The 17,607-nt window shown below is 36.3% G+C and overlaps 1 protein-coding gene across 7 annotated transcripts in view; it reads left to right on the forward strand.

The window, feature by feature from the left end:
• The window catches only part of LOC128558707 (uncharacterized), a 72,291-nt gene that overhangs the window by 33,821 nt on the left and 20,863 nt on the right, over positions 1–17,607 (forward strand). For 3 of the 7 annotated variants that reach the window (XR_008371877.1, XR_008371883.1, XR_008371880.1), the window contains 3 exons: positions 6,561–7,087; positions 13,607–13,774; positions 14,218–16,982. The gene's annotated coding sequence lies outside the window, so the exon portion shown is untranslated. The remainder of the gene's footprint in view (positions 1–6,560; positions 7,088–13,606; positions 13,775–14,217; positions 16,983–17,607) is intronic. The other 4 variants (XR_008371881.1, XR_008371879.1, XR_008371878.1 and 1 more) reach the window with 4 other exon arrangements.

Raw genomic sequence — 17,607 nt, forward strand, 5'->3', positions numbered from 1 at the left:
ATGGCAAAGTAATTTTTTTTCGTTCTGATATTCTAAAGGTACACCTCTACGAGCAAGCTGATTGTTCCATAGATAGAATAGTTTTTCCTTGGTTGGATAAGTCATAGGTTTCACAGTATCCTACAACAGTGTTCTTTACAGGTTTAATAAGGTGTATTGGAGTGGGCAGTCTGTCAAAGAATCTGTGTTGCTTCAACAGAGGACTTTTTCGTTTTTTTTCCCCACTCATAGTTTTGTTGATGTGGTACTCTCTAATGTAGACATCAGGGATGGAAGATGCATATTCCCAGGTGCGGGTTGTTTGGAGCCTTCCATTTGATTCTGTATTTAAGAGTATCCTTGCTGCGTTTTGATGTAATGATTTTTTCTATGTCCTCTGCTGAAAATTTTGTGTTTTGGTGTTTGTGCTTTTTGTGGATTTTTTGTGCTGTTTGTGGTGTTGTAGTATTTGCATGTTTGATGTTGTTTGCTGAGGATCTTCTTGTGTATGACTGGAATCATGAGGTTGTGATAGTGTTTCCTGTTGTTGTGACTGTTGCTGTGTTTTGTGCAATTTGTTGCTGATTGTGATTATGTCGTTTGTGACTTGACTGTTTGATGATTTTGCCCGTTTGACCTTTTGCTTTTGATTTAGGATTTGCGGTCTTTTACCTTTGTCCTGTGCATTAGATGTGATAGCGTCTGTGGTTGTCTGATCATCTGTGTGTAGTTCTTCTGCACTCAAAGGTTCTTCAAGATGTCCATACCCTTCAGTGGATTTTGGCCTGGACTCGGGGTCATGGTAGGGCTTGAGGCGAGTTGCTTTAAAACAAGTACCTTTACTTCTTTGTTGTCATACGGGCGCCTCAGCTTGTATGTGTTGTGCGACCATTAAACACTATGTAATATGGTCCACCCATTTTTTAAATGCAATTTAGGGGCCATACCTGGAGGAACCTTGTGCAAAATAACCATACTCTGTCAGCTGGCTTGTATTTGGGTTCTTGAGACCTTTGTCATATTGTTCCTTATACTTGTCCTGTGCAAGTTTAATGTTTTCTGCAGCTATTTTCCTGGCAATGTCAAGGTTATGCAGAATCTGAGAAAGATGAGTCTTGAAAGAAGCAGAAAGAGTAGTTTTTGGAGTGGGGGCTGTGTCTATAGGCAGACGAAACTCACGGCCGAAAAGTAAGAAGAAAGGAGAGTGTTGAGTTGATTGGTAGCAGGAGTCATGCGATATGCCATCATAATTGAAGGAAGTTTTTTCGGCCAATCACCTGCTGTCCCTACAGTAAAGGCGAAGAGACTGAAGGATTACACTGTTCATTCGCTCCACAGATCCATTAAGTAATGGTCGTAAGAACTTGTGTAGAACCGTGTAATTTGGAAAAGTTCACAGAGTCCCCTTTACAACTGCGAAAGGGAAATGCTGACCTCTGTCAGAAAACAAGGAATTAGGGGCTCCATAGCGGCATATGACCTCTTTGAAGAGAATGGCTGCCAACTTCATAGCCTCTTGTGTGCGAAGTGGAAAGCTTCGCACCATTTAGAGTAGCTATCCACTACAAGAAGTACAAATTTGTATTTGCCTTTGTTGTTGGAAGGCCTCCTAAAATGTCAATGTGCCATCTATGAAAAGGTCAACAACAGGGATAGGTTTTAAGGGTGGGGGGTTTGCCATGTAGTCCCTCTTCACCTGCTGACATTGGGTTTCCCTGACTGTAATATTTTGGCAGTCACTGAACATGGTGGGCCAATAATATTTTTTGTCTGAGTGCAGCATATGTGCGCTCAAATCCCTGGTGCAAAGCCACCGGCTAGACTGTCGTGATAAAGATTTCAAAAAACATCACGCAGAATAAATGGGACCCCACGCCTGTGAAAAAAGTTTTCTGGTCCTTTGGGATGCCTTTGGTCCTAGGTGTAAAATAAATGTAGTAAAACACCAATGTTCAGAAAGTTCATACTGTTCTGCCTCAGCTAAATACCTGTTTTGCTTTCTTAGGTTCGTCTGGGAGTTCCTGTTTTAATTTATAATTGAAAATGTTTCTGTAAAATTCAACATCCCTTTGTAGAAATATCAGGTCCATGTTTTGTGTAATAGGTCTTCCATTTTTTGTTGTGTTTGGGAGTCTTCTTTGTTTGGTGCTGTCTCAGTGCAGGCAGTGGCTGGAGCTACAGATGGAGTGGGAATTGTCGTGACGTAAACAAGTGTCACAGCTGCCAGTTCTCTAACTTGGTGTCTGAGACCGTACAGACCAGTTTTACTTGGGTCACTTTTTTTCCTTGCCACTTTTCTCATTCGCTTCATGGTAGAGGCGACGCGAGAGTCCATCTGCATTTCCATTAGCACTAGAAGCCTTGTGAACGATCTCGAAGTTGTAGCCCTGAAGTGTCAGAGCCCATCTACCGAGACGTCCTTGGCAGTTTTTTAATGTGCTTCAACCACTTCACAGAAAACGTTTTCTGTGTACACTGTAAAGAAGTTGTTGGCAAGGTAGGGTCTGAAATGTTTCACAGCTTCTACCATGCCAACCCCTCCTTATCTGTGATGTGCCATCTTACTCATGGCCATGTAGTGTTCTTCCGCCGTATGAAATAGGGTGTTCAAGACCATTATCATCCAATTGTGACAATACGTAACCAATGGAATGATCAGAACTATCTGTTGCTAAATAAATGGTCTATCAAATCTAGGGAAGGCTAAAAATAGGCGGAGAAGAAAGAGCTTTCTTTAAAGTCTAAAAGCATTTTCACATTCAGGTGTCCCCTTTTGAATTTAGAGTCCTTTTTAAGAAGTGCTGATAGGGATTTGCAATTTTTGGCATATGATTTTTAAAAAATTTTCCCGTAGTACGAAGCATACCAAAAAAAGATTTGACTTGTTTCACATTTTTGGGGGTGGGTACTCGTCAATGGCTTTTGTTTTATCGGGTTGACTTTGATACCATGTTTTGAGATACATGCCCGAGATATTCAATCTCACGGGTTGCAAATTTGCATTTTGCCGGTTGAAGAGTAAATTTGCTGAGCTTAGATTAGAAAAGACTTGAGATAAGTGATCGAGGTGTTCTTCAAAGTTGTGAGAAAAGACAAGAATGTCGTCGATGTAAACAAGAGCAATTTTCCAGTTTTAAAATGTTTCAGAACTTTGCACATTAGATTTTGAAAGGTGATAGGAGAGTTCATTAAGCCAAAAGTAAACGAGTCCAAGTGTAAACAGATTGATGAGTGACCCAAAAGGCGGCCTTGTGAGCAGTTCTGGATCAAGTGGTACTTGCCAAAAACCACTCTTAAGGTCAAGAACAGAGAAAATTCAGCCTTAGCATCAGCAATGGTATCAAAGACGTCAATATATGGGGAATTGGAAAAGACAATGGTTCCGTGGTCTTATTCAAACGCGGTAATCTATAGTAAAAACGATATTCGCCATTCTTTTTCTTAACAAGCACCACAGGGCTATCCATGGCGAATCAGACTCTTCAATGAAACCAATGGTCAAGCATTTCTTTGACCTGCCGCTCAGTTTCACGGCGCATATCAGGACTTTGTCTGTAGGGAGCTTTTCTTAATGGGCTTAGCATTTTCCCGGGTTTTAAATTCTGTGGAGAATAGATTTTTGAGACCTAATTCAGAGAAGTCCTTTGCAAAAGACTTTCTGTTTTTTACCAATGAATATTAAGAGTCTTCTCTTTTGGTCAGAGTGAGATCAAAAGCATTAAGGCTGATTCCAAGATCTTCTGCAATTTCAATATAGTGCTCATCAGTTAGTGTGTCGGTAGAATAGAATTAACAGATGCAGGAGCTTCAGAATTTTCAGAAGTAGGGAAAATCATAACTTGCGTGACATTAGCACAGTTAATTTCAGAAAGAACAGAACTCTAGCATTAGATTTTAAAAAAACGGGAAGAGCAGTTGGATTCATGAGACGGTACTGTAATTTTCCCCTCCACAACTGTAGAAAGACATTTTCCTCCTGCCATTCATCTTTTATTTGATTCTTTGGCGGCTCACACAGCACAGTCTCACCATCCTTAAATTTGTTTAGTTTTTAAGGGAAGGATAAATTCTGAGTGTGGAGGGATGACAGTACGTAAGTGTTTTTTAAACCCAAAAACAGTTTAGCAAGATCTGGGGAAATTAAAGAGATAGTGATTTGGGTTAGTGTTTCCTTTTAATTGTTATAAAGTTAGATTGGAAATTCAGCTGGAATCCTTTTTTCTTCATAAAATCTCTTCCAAGGGAAAAGACTGGTTCATGGAGTTTGAGAAGACATGGAAAGTGTGTTGAAAGGGGGAAAACCCTCAATAAGGAAGAAAGAGTGATGGTTCCTAGCACTGAATGGATCTCACCACATACACCATAAATATGAGCAATTTGGGGGAGGGTCATACTGAGGGTCTTTAGAAAATTTCTTAACAATGTGCTCCCCTTATAACAGAAATACCAGCACCAGAATCAAAGAGTGTTTGGTACTGTTTTGAATCAATTTTAATATACGCCCTACAGTTTTGATCTAGAGAAAAAAACTAAAGAAATAGTGGGTTTGACCTTTACAATCATTGGTAATGTTAGCACAGGTTTGTTTAGAGCACTGCCAAGGAGCCTTATAAGAAGCCAAATTTTTTCTAAAAGCACTTAAAGTCTAAATACTAATACAATGGAAAAAATATATAAACTTTACAAAAATTTACTTAGTCTAGTGAAATAATTATAATTGTTGAACTAGTTGAAATAATGGTAAGTGAAAATACTCAACTTTAGGTTAAGTTTGCTTTAAAAAAATTTAAGTTTAATTGTAAAACTTGTAATCAAGTTCGAAAATGTACAAAATAATAGAATTTTTCCAGCACTTGCAAAAATGTGTACTCAAAGTAGAGATTATTAAATAAATTTTACTGAAAATTTGTGAAATAGCTTTGGAAACAACAATTTAATGAAAAACTTTGATTAAATGTGTTCAAATTTTACTACATACCATGAAATACAACAAAAGTAGATGAAATTGTGCAAAAGCTGTTCTGAATAGAAAAAAGTAACAAATCAATGGTTAACAACAACTGTTCAAATACACGAGAAACAATATAGCACTAAATGTTGAAATTTCACTTACCAAAATATAGCACTTTAAGAATTTTCAATTGTCTTGATGTTTATCACATCATATCTTTGTTTTCTGGCTTCTTCTGTCTTCTTCTGGATGACGGCTCTTCTCTTCAATAACAGCTCAAATGCGGTCATCCCTGACTTCAGTAGGTTCCTAATTTTAGGTTAGGTGGTTTTTTTTTTAGTGTTTTATGAAATATCTGCTTTAATTAGCTCTGATCCTCAATTACATTAACAATTCTAGGATTGTCTGTTGCAGTTTATTTTATTAGCATTTTGATCCCCGAGTTTACTTTCAGCACTTTTTGTTTTCCTCTGATTTTGACATTCAAGTCCACAATACACTTTCACAAGTTGTTGTAATTCTTCTTCAAAGTTTAGTCCATTTCTCATATGTAATATCGACTTCGATTCTCTCACCACAAACTGTGACCGTCGGTTCGGCGGCTCCAAATGGTTTTCGGGGAAATTATACTCAAGTGGTAACTGACCACCAACACCGATCAGTCAACAGATATTTTGAAGTGGGTCATTGCCCCTGTATGGATGCACAAATGATGAACTCCATGTTTAGTTTCAATTATTTTGTCCTTTATTCTATGTAGAGTTATTCATGTAGAGTTATTTCAATATATTTTCATATCATCCAATGTTCAAACTATAAAATAAGATAAACACATCTGAAGACAAGCACCAAAGTTCTAATGTTGAATTATTGTAGATGTTTCTTAATCAAATTTCAAAGAAGACTGATTTTTAGTTGGAAAAACAAATTATATGTTCCAAGGACATCTCCAGGGGAACCATATTAGCCAATAAAAATTAAAAGTAATTTTATATTTAAAACCAATGAAAATTATTGTAACAAAAAGGTGAAATCATTTACTTAAGAATTTAGAAGTTTACTTAAGAACATGCCTGGGCTTCACACTTAATCAGCCAAGGAAGCCAAGGTGTTTGTTAACAAAAGCACCTAATGCAAAGTGCTAAAAGCAAAATCTGTTTTATAATCAAAAGTGTTTAGAAAGTGATAAAGTAAAAATTTCTGACATGTTTAAGCAGGAAAATAATAAGTTAAGTAACACATGTCCAAGCAAATAATGTTACAAAATAGAAAAATCAATTTTGAATAATTTTTACTTAAATTCACAAGATTTGAAATTAAAATAATAAAATTTTAATTTATCATTAAAATTTTATGAAAGAATTTGGCTGATTTTATAGCCTGGTTACAGATACTTAGTTTAGTTTATTATTGTATAAAACTAAAGTGTGTTTCAGGAAAGTATAATTTATAAGTCTATACGAGTTTTGTCAAACATATGGATACAGTTATACAGTATTATATAGGATATAAGATAGAATAAATATTAAACCTGGAATGACATTTGTAGCAATATGTAAGGGAAAACTATTGGGTATATAAACATTGAATGTAACAACATGACAGGTCTCTTACATTTTACTGTTTCTAGAGACAGAAGACAAAAGATGTTGAATGGGACAGCTGTAAATCCTGGAAATTTAATTAGCAGGCTACCAGACCGATTTCCAAACCAAATGATAGGCACTGGTATGTATTGTTGTTTATAATTATACTTGTAGTGTTGTTTATAAAAGGTTTCATTGATATGTTGACCTGTTCAACACAGGTAATGTCAACTTCTCCACTCATATTAGAGGTGGAGGATGATTGATTTAGACTTTAGTTTACCAGGATTTTATTAATATATTCCATGTAACTTTTACCATGATTTTAGGTGCCTAAGTTCCAAAAGATTAACACTCTTATTAGCAGAAACACCCATAGATGAAGAATCAGAAGGCTTAATCAACGGATGGTGAAAATTATCACATGCTGTAAGAAAAATGCCAGCTGGAAAGATATAATCCCTCACACCACCAGCACCAACTCAGACAGATGGTATCTCAACATATAGTAGATTCACGGTGATACATCGTAGAGCAGATACAGCTGGTCCGATCATACAAGAATGTTGAGGTAATGAAACTTAAATTCATATTAAATTTATTTTTTCATAACAGCTGTTTACATTCGAACTTCTGCAGATAGTTAGGGAGTACACACAATGAACATTTAAACTTTGACCTTCTGCCGGCAAATGATTCTGCCTTTGCGACCAGTGCAGTGTACCTTCATGCAGGCTACTCATGGTCTGCACTGTTCGCTGTTCAGTCAGTAAATGTTAAGTGAACACCCCTTTGAATCATAAGTAGCACTGCCCAAATTAAATAATGGACCAGTCCATTATAGAAAAAAAGCAGGGTAAAGGTTAAAGCATAATGCCATTGCCAAAGAAGGTGAAGTTAGCTGTGAAAGTTCTAATGCTAACTGCTACAAAGTTTTTTGCTTTTTTTGTTTTTCATTTAAAAACAGAACTACATCAGTTATTAAATCAAAGTGCTGATGGTGGCTGCTAATCAATTTTAAAAAATTTACAAAGAAAGTGACAACTGAGGAATTGTTAATATGTGAACTTTCTTTGCATTTTTTAGCTCATCTGATTTTTTGAAAAAAAATGATGAGTTATTGTCATCACTTGAGCGGTTGTCGGCGTCGGCGTTGCCTGGTTAAGTTTTATGTTTAGGTCAGCTTTTCTCCTAAACTATCAAAGCTATTGCTTTGAAACTTGGAATACTTGTTCACCATCATAAGCTGACCCTGTATAGCAAGAAACATAACTCCATCTTGCTTTTTGCAAGATTTATGGCCCCTTTTGTACTTAGAAAATATCAGATTTCTTGGTTAAGTTTTATGTTTAGGTCAACTTTTCTCCTAAACTATCAAAGCTATTGCGTTGAAACTTGGAATACTTGTTCACCATCATAAGCAGACCCTGTACATCAAGAAACATAACTCCATCTTGCTTTTTGCAAGATTTATTGCCCCTTTTGGACTTAGAAAATCAGTTTTCTTGGTTAAGTTTTATGTTTAGGTCAGCTTTTATCCTAAACTATCAAAGCTATTGCTTTAAAACTTGCAACACTTGTTCACCATCATAAGTTGACCCTGTACAGCAAGAAACATAACTCCGTCCTGCTTTTTGCAAGATTTATGGCCCCTTTTGGACTTAGAAAATATCAGATTTCTTGGTTAAGTTTTATGTTTAGGTCAACTTTTTCTCTAAAACTGTCAAAGCTATTGCTTTGAAACTTGCAACACTTGTTCACCATCATAAGCTGACCCTGTAAAGCAAGCAACATAACTCCGTCCTGCTTTTTGCAATAATTATTGCCCTTTTTGGACTTAGAAAATCATTTTCTTGGTTGAGTATTATGTTTAAGTCAACTTTTCTCATAAACTATCAAAGCTATTGCTTTAAAACTTGCAACAGTTTTTCACCATCATAAGTGGACACTGTACATCAAGAAACATAACTCTATCCTGCTTTTTGCAAGAATGATGGCCCTTTTTAGACTTAGAAAATCATGGGTAGGACAATATTTCTATTACACAAAAAAAATCAGATGAGTGTCAGCACCCGCAAGGCGGTGCTCTTGTTTTAATATTTGGCTTTGGTTTCAAAATTAATCCTTTTTCACTGCCAGTCATTGTTTACATACACACTGATTCAGTCTTTAACGAACAGTTTTGATTCTTTTTGATTATTTGTGTCGAAAACTACAACATAAATTGCATCAAAGATGTTTTACTATGAATAAATAATACAAGCTTTTTCTCCAAATCATTCAGCTTTTGAGATTTCTTTTTAAAGCTTTTGGGCAGTGTCTGTCATGAATTATTATACACACTGATTTAGTCCATATCAGATAGCTGTGGTTTTCATGAGACTTTTGTGAAAGAAAACAACACAAACAAGCACCACAAATGCATCTCAGAACGTCAAGTCTGCAGCCAGTGTATTTTAGAGGTGCATTAATTATCACTCCATCGCAAGACATAACAGCAGGCTTCGCAAAAATGCCAGACATGAAATCAGACAAAACTTACAACTTTAGTCAGACTGAGAAAAACATCGAAAAATATGTAACTGGCGAATCAAAAAAGTTTTAATTTTTATACATATATTTGTATCAATTCAGATATATTGAGATGCACCATCAGAAAACCAACATAGTTCGTTTGCGACCAGCATGGATCCAGACCAGTCTGTGCATCTGTGCAGTCTGGTCAGAATCCATGCTGTTAGCTTTCAAAGCCTATTGCAACTAGAGAAACCGTTAGTGAACAGCAAGGATCCTGGCCAGAGTGTTTGATCTGGGTTCATGCTGGTCACAAATGCACTATGTTGTTTTTCTCATGGTGCGACTCGAATGAATTTAGCTGAAGTGAGCAGAATCTGTCTTAAAACAATTCAGTTTTTAAGCTGGTCAAATCTGTTATCTGACGACTTGCTATGTACAGTCTGACAGATTGCCGTTTCAAAAAGGCGAGTATTAGTATCAGCGCTGCGCCCACTTTCACGGGCTTACAAGTTGATGAAATCGTGATACAGTAGCACCACTTAGTCAAAGCGAGCTTGCAACATTGTCAGCTTGGGCGACCTGTGGGTTTGCACATTGATAATTCGTGTTTTGTCAGACGAAATTGTATGGAATACATGTGTATCTATGCATACAAATAGTATCTTATTATTGTACATTTGCTGAAGGAAGATTATCCGTGAGCTGGGAATATTATTTAGAAAACATACATGTCTTTGATTCTCATGGCATTTCACATTGCAAACAATATCGAATGAATTTTAACTGAATGTTCTTTTATTTTTGTTCACTCTCGTATTGCTAAGCATGTTTTAGTATATTTTGTTCTTCATATAACGATAAACTGTACAAGTTCAAGTTATATCGATAAATTACTGTCTGGTTCATAAATCATCTCACTAAATTTGCGCTAATTAGTTTTAATTGGCATTATCAACGCCTGAGGAAATCCATATCACTGCTGATTATCGATTTTCTATAAATAGCCTAATTAACATGTGATCATATTTTTGCGTGCTTAAAACGAAAACGAGACAATGCAGTTGAAAATTCAGTAACATTCTTAGATCACTACGGTAGCATTAATATAATATCTTACAATTTGATAGCTATGACAAACATTTAAGTTTGTTCTGACATATTTGAAAAGTGTTACAACTTGCTGGAAAAGCTATCAGAGGTACATGGAGTGGAAATGTTTGGAAACTTTTCCGTTGAAGTTATGTTTCTATTTTTAGCCGTGGATTATTGCTAGCAGAAGTCATTGTTCTTTATCAAATGAAGCCATAAATTTCGGGAGTTATACATGTGACACTACGATTAGGAAACATTTTTGAATTGTCAGTCAGGATTCCTAGGCTAGGTTTCTATATACTGGTTTCCCAGTAGTTTCCGGACCGAAATCGCTATTTTTGCCAGTAACTTTCAAATAAAACATAATAGAAACATAAAATTTTCACAGAAAAAAGCTAGGTTCTTCATTAACACCATGCAGAATTCGTATTACACTTGGGTTCATAACACAAGTGTAGATGAGGCCTCAAAAGGGGCAATTAATTCCATTAATATCTTGGTTAGTTCGAGTAGTTTTCTGGACCATTCTTTGTAACAGTTGTAACCTTTCTCTAAAAGCAAACATTTCCGATTTCGTTATATGTATTCAAATTAAAACATAATTCTAAGGCGAGATGAAGATTTGAAAAGTATATTTCAAGAATTTAACAAATACAAGATTTATAATACGCTCATTACAGTTACTTCTAATTACGTTTGAATGATGTTTGCAACGTCACGCTAAACTGACGGGATGTATTGAGCGGACTGGTAATAGATACTATTACAAAAAAAAGAAAGTAAGAACTTCTGATAAAATTACAACATTTAAAAAATAAAAGAACAAGACCGGTCACGAAATTGGTAGTCTAACACCCTGACCACTCGGGCACGGACGCTGCTGCTAAACATTTGTTTGATAGACGGTATCGTAGGCAAATCCCTGTCTATTTTGGTTCCTATTTTTAATCGATGATTTTATGTCGTAGTATAGTGAATAGGTCGATTTTTCTGACTTCCATTGGTTTATTTTATTACTATCAGAATGTTTTTGCTGTATCGTCTGTAAATGGGAGCATCAATAACTGATGTTTACCTTCAAGGGGCCTCAATTTCTGCGCATGCGCACTGTAACTGGATTTCCCCTGCAGTTGACAATCTCTCGTGTCAACATTACATCGAAGTAAGTTAAAACAACCAGGATATTCAAATAATAAATAAGTTCGGTAATGCTAGATTTTCGCTGCTAGGTAAAGGCAACAAAGGTCTAGATGATATGATATTGTTACCCAGATGCTTTACGACGACGTAAAGTCTATACAGCACGAAATGTAAAAGGTCCGGAAAACTACTTGGGTCCGGAAACTACTAGGAAACCAGTATATAAGCTACCTTTTCTACGTTATAAGCTACATGACCTCTGGGGCAGTACTATGCTAATCGATATCATCGCTCCAGTTCATGTGATATGAGGTCATTGTTTATTCACGTGACCATAAATTTGCATATTTGTATACATAAAGGTGGTTGTTTTAATTAAAACGTTGACTTCAGTTTCTATTGATTTTAGTGGACGAATTTACATTAAAAATGGTATTAAGGCATATATTGTAGCTTTGCATATTCAGCACATTGTGTAGATAATTGTTTACCTGGAAAGCTTGGAACTATTTTAGTTGTGTTGTTAGGATGGTCTTAAGAACTGACAAGATTTCTCAAACTGAGTATTCTTTTCAACACTGGTGGCAGCAGCTTCAGACTTATTTATATTTATAAGCATTGACTAGTTTTGCTCTGGGCCCTCTCAAGTGCTAATGCAGGTTTTCAAAACATGTAGGATGTATCACCTTGAGTTCTTTAGGTTCCTCAACTTTTTGACAAATGTGCTTTATAAACAGTATTCATTCTGTTAATGCTGCACAGGTCATTATTTTAATGTAATCACTTGACCAAAATGTTTACTTGGACATTTGCCATGGCAAAAATTGGCATACAGTAAAACCTGCTGTAGTGGTCACCTCTGTTTAGCAGTCAACCTGTCTTAAGCAGCTAGTGTCTCATTTCCAAATATATTCTTTCATTCTGTTATTTTACTGCATTAAGCAGCCACTTTTTTCTCTCATTTGGCTGGCTGCTTAAGACAGGTTTTGCTGTACTCTACTTTTAAAGACAATGTCAGCTCTTTTAGAAATATTGTTGCTATTTGCAACAATAGCATGTTGTTTTGTTGCTATTTGCAACAATTGCTTGTTTTTGATACCTTTTCTTTTTCTGGTAAAAGACCATGAATGCAAGGCAATTTTTAGCTCACCTGAGCATGAGCTGCTCAAAGGTGAACTTTTGTGATTGCTCTGTGTCAGTCGTCCCTCATCAACAATTTGACTGTTAACACTCTAGATGTCACAATTTTGGCTCAAACTTAATGAAATTTGGTCAGAATGTTACCCTCAAGAAAATCTTGGACGAATCTGATACTGGGTCAACCGGGGTCAAAAACTAGGTCACTAGGTCAAATCAAAGGAAAATCTTGTTAACACTCTAGAGGCCACATTTATGACTGTATTTTCATGGAACTTTGTTAATCTTAATAAACTCAAGGTCCAGTTTGAATCTGCTTCATGTAGGATCAAAAACTAGGTCACCATGTCAAATCAAAGGAAAAGCTAGTTTACACTGTAGAGGCCACATTTATGACCATGTCTTAATGAAACTTATTCTGTTTGTTAATCTTGAAGATCTATAGGTCAAAGTTCAAATCTGGGTCAGGTGGGGTCAAAAACTAGGTCACTAGGTCAAATCAAAGGAAAAGCTTGTCAACACTCTAAAGGCCACATTTATGACTGTATCTTCATGAAACTTAGTCAGAATGTTAAACTTGATGAATTTTAGAACAGGTTTGAATCTGACTCATGTCAGGTCAAAAATTAGGTCACCAAGTCAAATCAAAGGAAAAACTAGTTAACACTTTAGAGGCCACATTAATGATCATATCTTAATGCAACTTGGTCAGAATGTTAATCTTGATGATTTTTAGGTCAAGTTTAAATCTGGGTCAGGTGGGGTCAAAAACTAGGTCACTAGGTCAAGTCAAAGGAAAAGCATGTTAACACGCTAGAGGCCACATTTATGACTGTATCTTCATGAAACTTAATCAGAATGTTAAACCAGATGATTTTTAGGTCAAGTTCGAATCTGGGTCATGTCGGGTCAAAAACTAGGTCATGGTGTCAAATCAGAGGAATAGCTAGTTAACACTTTAGAGGCCGCATTTATGACCATATCTTAATGAAACTTGGTCAGAATGTTAATCTTGATGATTTTTAGGTCAGTTGGTCAGGTGAGTGATACAGGGCCTTCATGGCCCTCTTGTTGAGAAAAATAGGGAAAAAATTGCTATGATTAATTCTTGTCTTTTGATACCATTTTGAAACTAATCATTTTGTGCTACTGCCAGTACATCTGTGTTGGAGAATTCTGAGTTAATTCTGTATAAAATTTTCAGTTGATTGACAATGAGGAGCGGTTACATGACATGAAAGTACAGCTGACCACAGTGCAGGGTAACCACAAGGAATCTATGGAACAGCTTGGGGACAAGTCCCAGCAAGTGGCCATGCTGGGGACTGAGGTCTCTCGAACACAGCAACAGAACCAGGCAATGTCTGAAGATGTAAGCTTTCAGGATTTATCTCTCTTTGATATAGTTGTTAGATAAAGAAGATTGAAGAATTTGACCAGAGCCATACTTGAAAATTAAAATTCAAGAGTGCTACCTACTGAAGCCCGGGCATGACCTATCCAAGGGTTCGAAGTGGTGAAGTGACTTAGACAGCAATAGACAGTATTTTTAAGGACAAAGCCAGAATTTAAAGATTGCTTTAGTCTGTCTGATTGCAAGTTTTCAGCAGTTTGGAATGAAAAGAAACTTTCATTTGATTAATCAGTGCTGCTTGTTATTCAAGATTATGATCAGTGGCTGCTTGAGAAAAGTTAAAAATAGACTAAGATGTTGATGTTGGAATTGAGATGACTGAAGCAATTGATGTCTGTTTCTGTTTTCCTGTTTAACTTTTTGAAATATGTGTTGTTTATTTTATACATAATTTATTTCAGGTTGATTGTGAAGGAAGTTCAACAACTTATAGTAATCACTCTAGACACCTCATTCCTGATGGAATCCATTGCCACGAAAGTATGAGAGAAGAGGCCAGTTTCTGCCCTTTTAATGCTGAGCTCCATGTAAGGGAGCCACTGGTACCATTTTTCACGTCTTTGGTATGACGCGGCCAAGGATCGAACCCACAACCTCCCGCACTCGAAGCGGACGCTCTACCACTAGGCTATTGAGGCGGTTGTTGTTTACTGTTACAGTTGAGCAGTACATCAGTTGAAGCAAGAATTAAAGAAGATGTAAGACATCAACCAAGTCTCTGAGAGTGAGGTAAAACCATTTGTTGTCATTAAGGATTTTTCCAATTCTACATTGACATTGCGTCATATTAGGTTTTGAGTTTAACATTTTACTTCCTTCATTAATGTTTAGATAAATTGTAATTGAGTTCTTGTTGTCAGTTCAGTAATTTGTATTTCTGATTTGTTTATTATTTAGTTAGTCCTATTTCTATTAGCTATGCAGCTGTAGTAGTTGCACTGTCAGTTACTTACGTAAAGTTAGAAATACTTCATGTCCCAACTGTAACATTTAAGTTTTTCAAGGTGTTGCTATGAAACTTCACTTGTTAAGTATAAGAAGATGTATCTCACCCAGTTTGAGTATTTACCTCCAATTTCAGGGTCACAGGCTTCGATCCTAATTCAAAGATAATGGCACTCCATTTCAGTGTTATTTTGTCACTTATTTAATAACATCACTTGTAAATTATTCATGATTATTTGAAATATTGAATTTTAGCTGCAGAATTTCGAGATGAAGTACAATGACCTGCAACAGAAAGCGATCACGTCCCAGGACAGGAACCGAGCCCGCCCGCTTAGCTCAATAGGAAGAGCGTTGGAATACGGATCGCGGGGTCGCAAGTTCGATCCTTGGGCGGGGCATTTGTTCTCCGTGATGATTTGATAAAAGACATTGTGTCTGAAATCATTCGTCCTTCACCTCTGATAATTCATGTGGGGAAGTTGGCAGTTACTTGCAGAGAACAGGTTTGTACTGGTACAGAATCCAGGAACACTGGTTAGGTTAACTGCCCGCTGTTACATAACTGTAATACAGTTGAAAAATGGCGTTAAACCCAAAACAAACAAACAGGACAGGAACCGCCAAGGTCTTCAGGAGCCCTCTGCAAAGGAGGAAGAATTAGTTGTTGTTAATGTGGAACTCAGTGCCTTACAAGAAAAATACAAAATCCAAGTGTAATGATACGAGTATTATAGTAACAGTCGACATCGTACTTGTGACCACCTCTATTAAGCGATTTTTGTATTAAACGACCAGTCAAAATCCCTCCCGAACGTTTTCAGTATATAAATTCATTCCATTAAACGACCTTTTTATTAAACGACTAGCGACCACATTCATATAGTCCCGACAGGTAAAATATTCGACAAAAGTATCTATTTAGCGACCGGGTACCAAAATTCTACCAGGCATTTCTTCATCTGTGTAAATAGCGAGTATGTTTTGCAAGTGACTGAATGCAATTAACCTTTGTATCAGCCAAACTGACAAACAATGTAGCCATAATTTTCACGATTTGTGGACTTGGACAAGTGTTCATGATGATAAAACAGATTTTGAAATCATACATGTATGTTCATAATAAATACAGTTGCATTAACAGTTAAAAATAACTTTCCTTTTCATCTGACTGAAATTGATTAAGAGATCATTCCATCAAGAGACCACTTCTTAGCAGTCCCTTGGGTGGTCTCTTAATACAATGTCGACTATATTTTTTCTATACAAGATCTATTGAGTTATAACTTTAAAACAGTATTTTCTGAATTTTGAAAATGAACATGTATATAGAGTTGTTACATATCAGTTCTGTAAACATTTGTAACTTCAGCTGCTCATAACTTCTTCCTTATCCTACAAACTGCCAGAAAAGTAACATTTCTTGAAGCATGATAAGTTAGATGCTTACATACTTATACCAGAAAATACAAAACTGTGTATTTGAAAAGAGCAGTGTGTGAAAATATATTTGTATGAATGACTACCAGGTATAGAAAAAGGATTTCTGAATGAAAGGAAAACTACCCTGGTAGTGTACTGTAAAATCATTTATTTTCATGGACATGAAATTTTGTGGTTTTGGTCAAAACAGCAATTTCAGGGGGATATGAATTAGTGGATTTCAACTTTTTAACAAATTGAATTGGAATTTTGCTTGTTCCTTGGTATTAAATTTTATGGATTGACTCGACCACAAATCCATGAAAATTAGTCACCCACAAATATTAATGATTACCCAGTATTCATTTTCTGATTGATAGAAGTGTCAATCTTTTAATGATAAAATGGTAAATGGGTTTAGATTAATATTTGTGCCACGCCATGTGAAAACTAACATAGTGGCTTTGCGACCAGCATGGATACAAACCAGCCTGTGCATCTGCTGTTTGCTTATGGTTTCTCTAATTGCAATAGGCTTTGAAAGCAAACAGCAGGCTGGTCAGGATCCATGCTGGTTGCAAAGTCACTATGTTGGTTTCCCTTGGCATGGCTCATTTGTCTCTGAAATTATATAATTGTAGTCTGAGAAGTTTTTGTCAGAACTTGAATTGTTGAGACATAATTACCACAGTGCAAATGAGGAGATAAAGGGATTGAGAATGACCCTGGAAGAGTCAAGAACCAATGGGGACAGACTGCACAAAGAGAGTGAACTGAACACCTGGGTACAGGAACAAAAGTAAGTTGTTTTTTCCCTGGATTTACTTTAATGGTTTCAGAAGTGTTTTACGAACTCATGCAGTGTGCATGGAGTGTCATTCTGGAGAGCTAGTAAGATCTGAAAAGTAAAGGGGGAGAAGTGTAGTGATAGTAAGTTTATAGGCCACTTTCAACAGCCTTGCTGTTGGGTTAACCCTTTAGCGATGTGGTAGAGTGTCCGCCTACAGATCTCAAAGTTCGGGGTTCGATCCCCAGTAGGGACCTTGGTATTTTCTCTCTTCCAGGATTTACTTTAGGAATTTCAATCTTACTTTATGTAAATGTTTCATAGCCTACCTTTTACCAAATTCCTTCAGATCAATTTGATATACCAAAAACAAGATGGCCTGGCTGGTTTGCCTTGTATGTGGCAGCTATTCTGGATCCAGTGTTCAAAACTGACTGTGGATAAAACTTTTGCCAAGATTGTGTTCAGAAGCAGCTTACTAAATCATCAGTTTAAGACATACTGTAAAATCATTTAATTTCGTGGGCATGAAATTTCGTGGTTTTGGTCAAAACAGCAATTTTGTGGGAATATGAATTTGTGGATTTCAACTTTTTAACATAAAATGAATTGGAATTTTACTTGCTTGATGGTATTA

The sequence above is a fragment of the Mercenaria mercenaria genome, chromosome 7 (assembly GCF_021730395.1).
Source record: "Mercenaria mercenaria strain notata chromosome 7, MADL_Memer_1, whole genome shotgun sequence".
NCBI classification, from domain to species: Eukaryota; Metazoa; Mollusca; class Bivalvia; order Venerida; family Veneridae; genus Mercenaria; species Mercenaria mercenaria.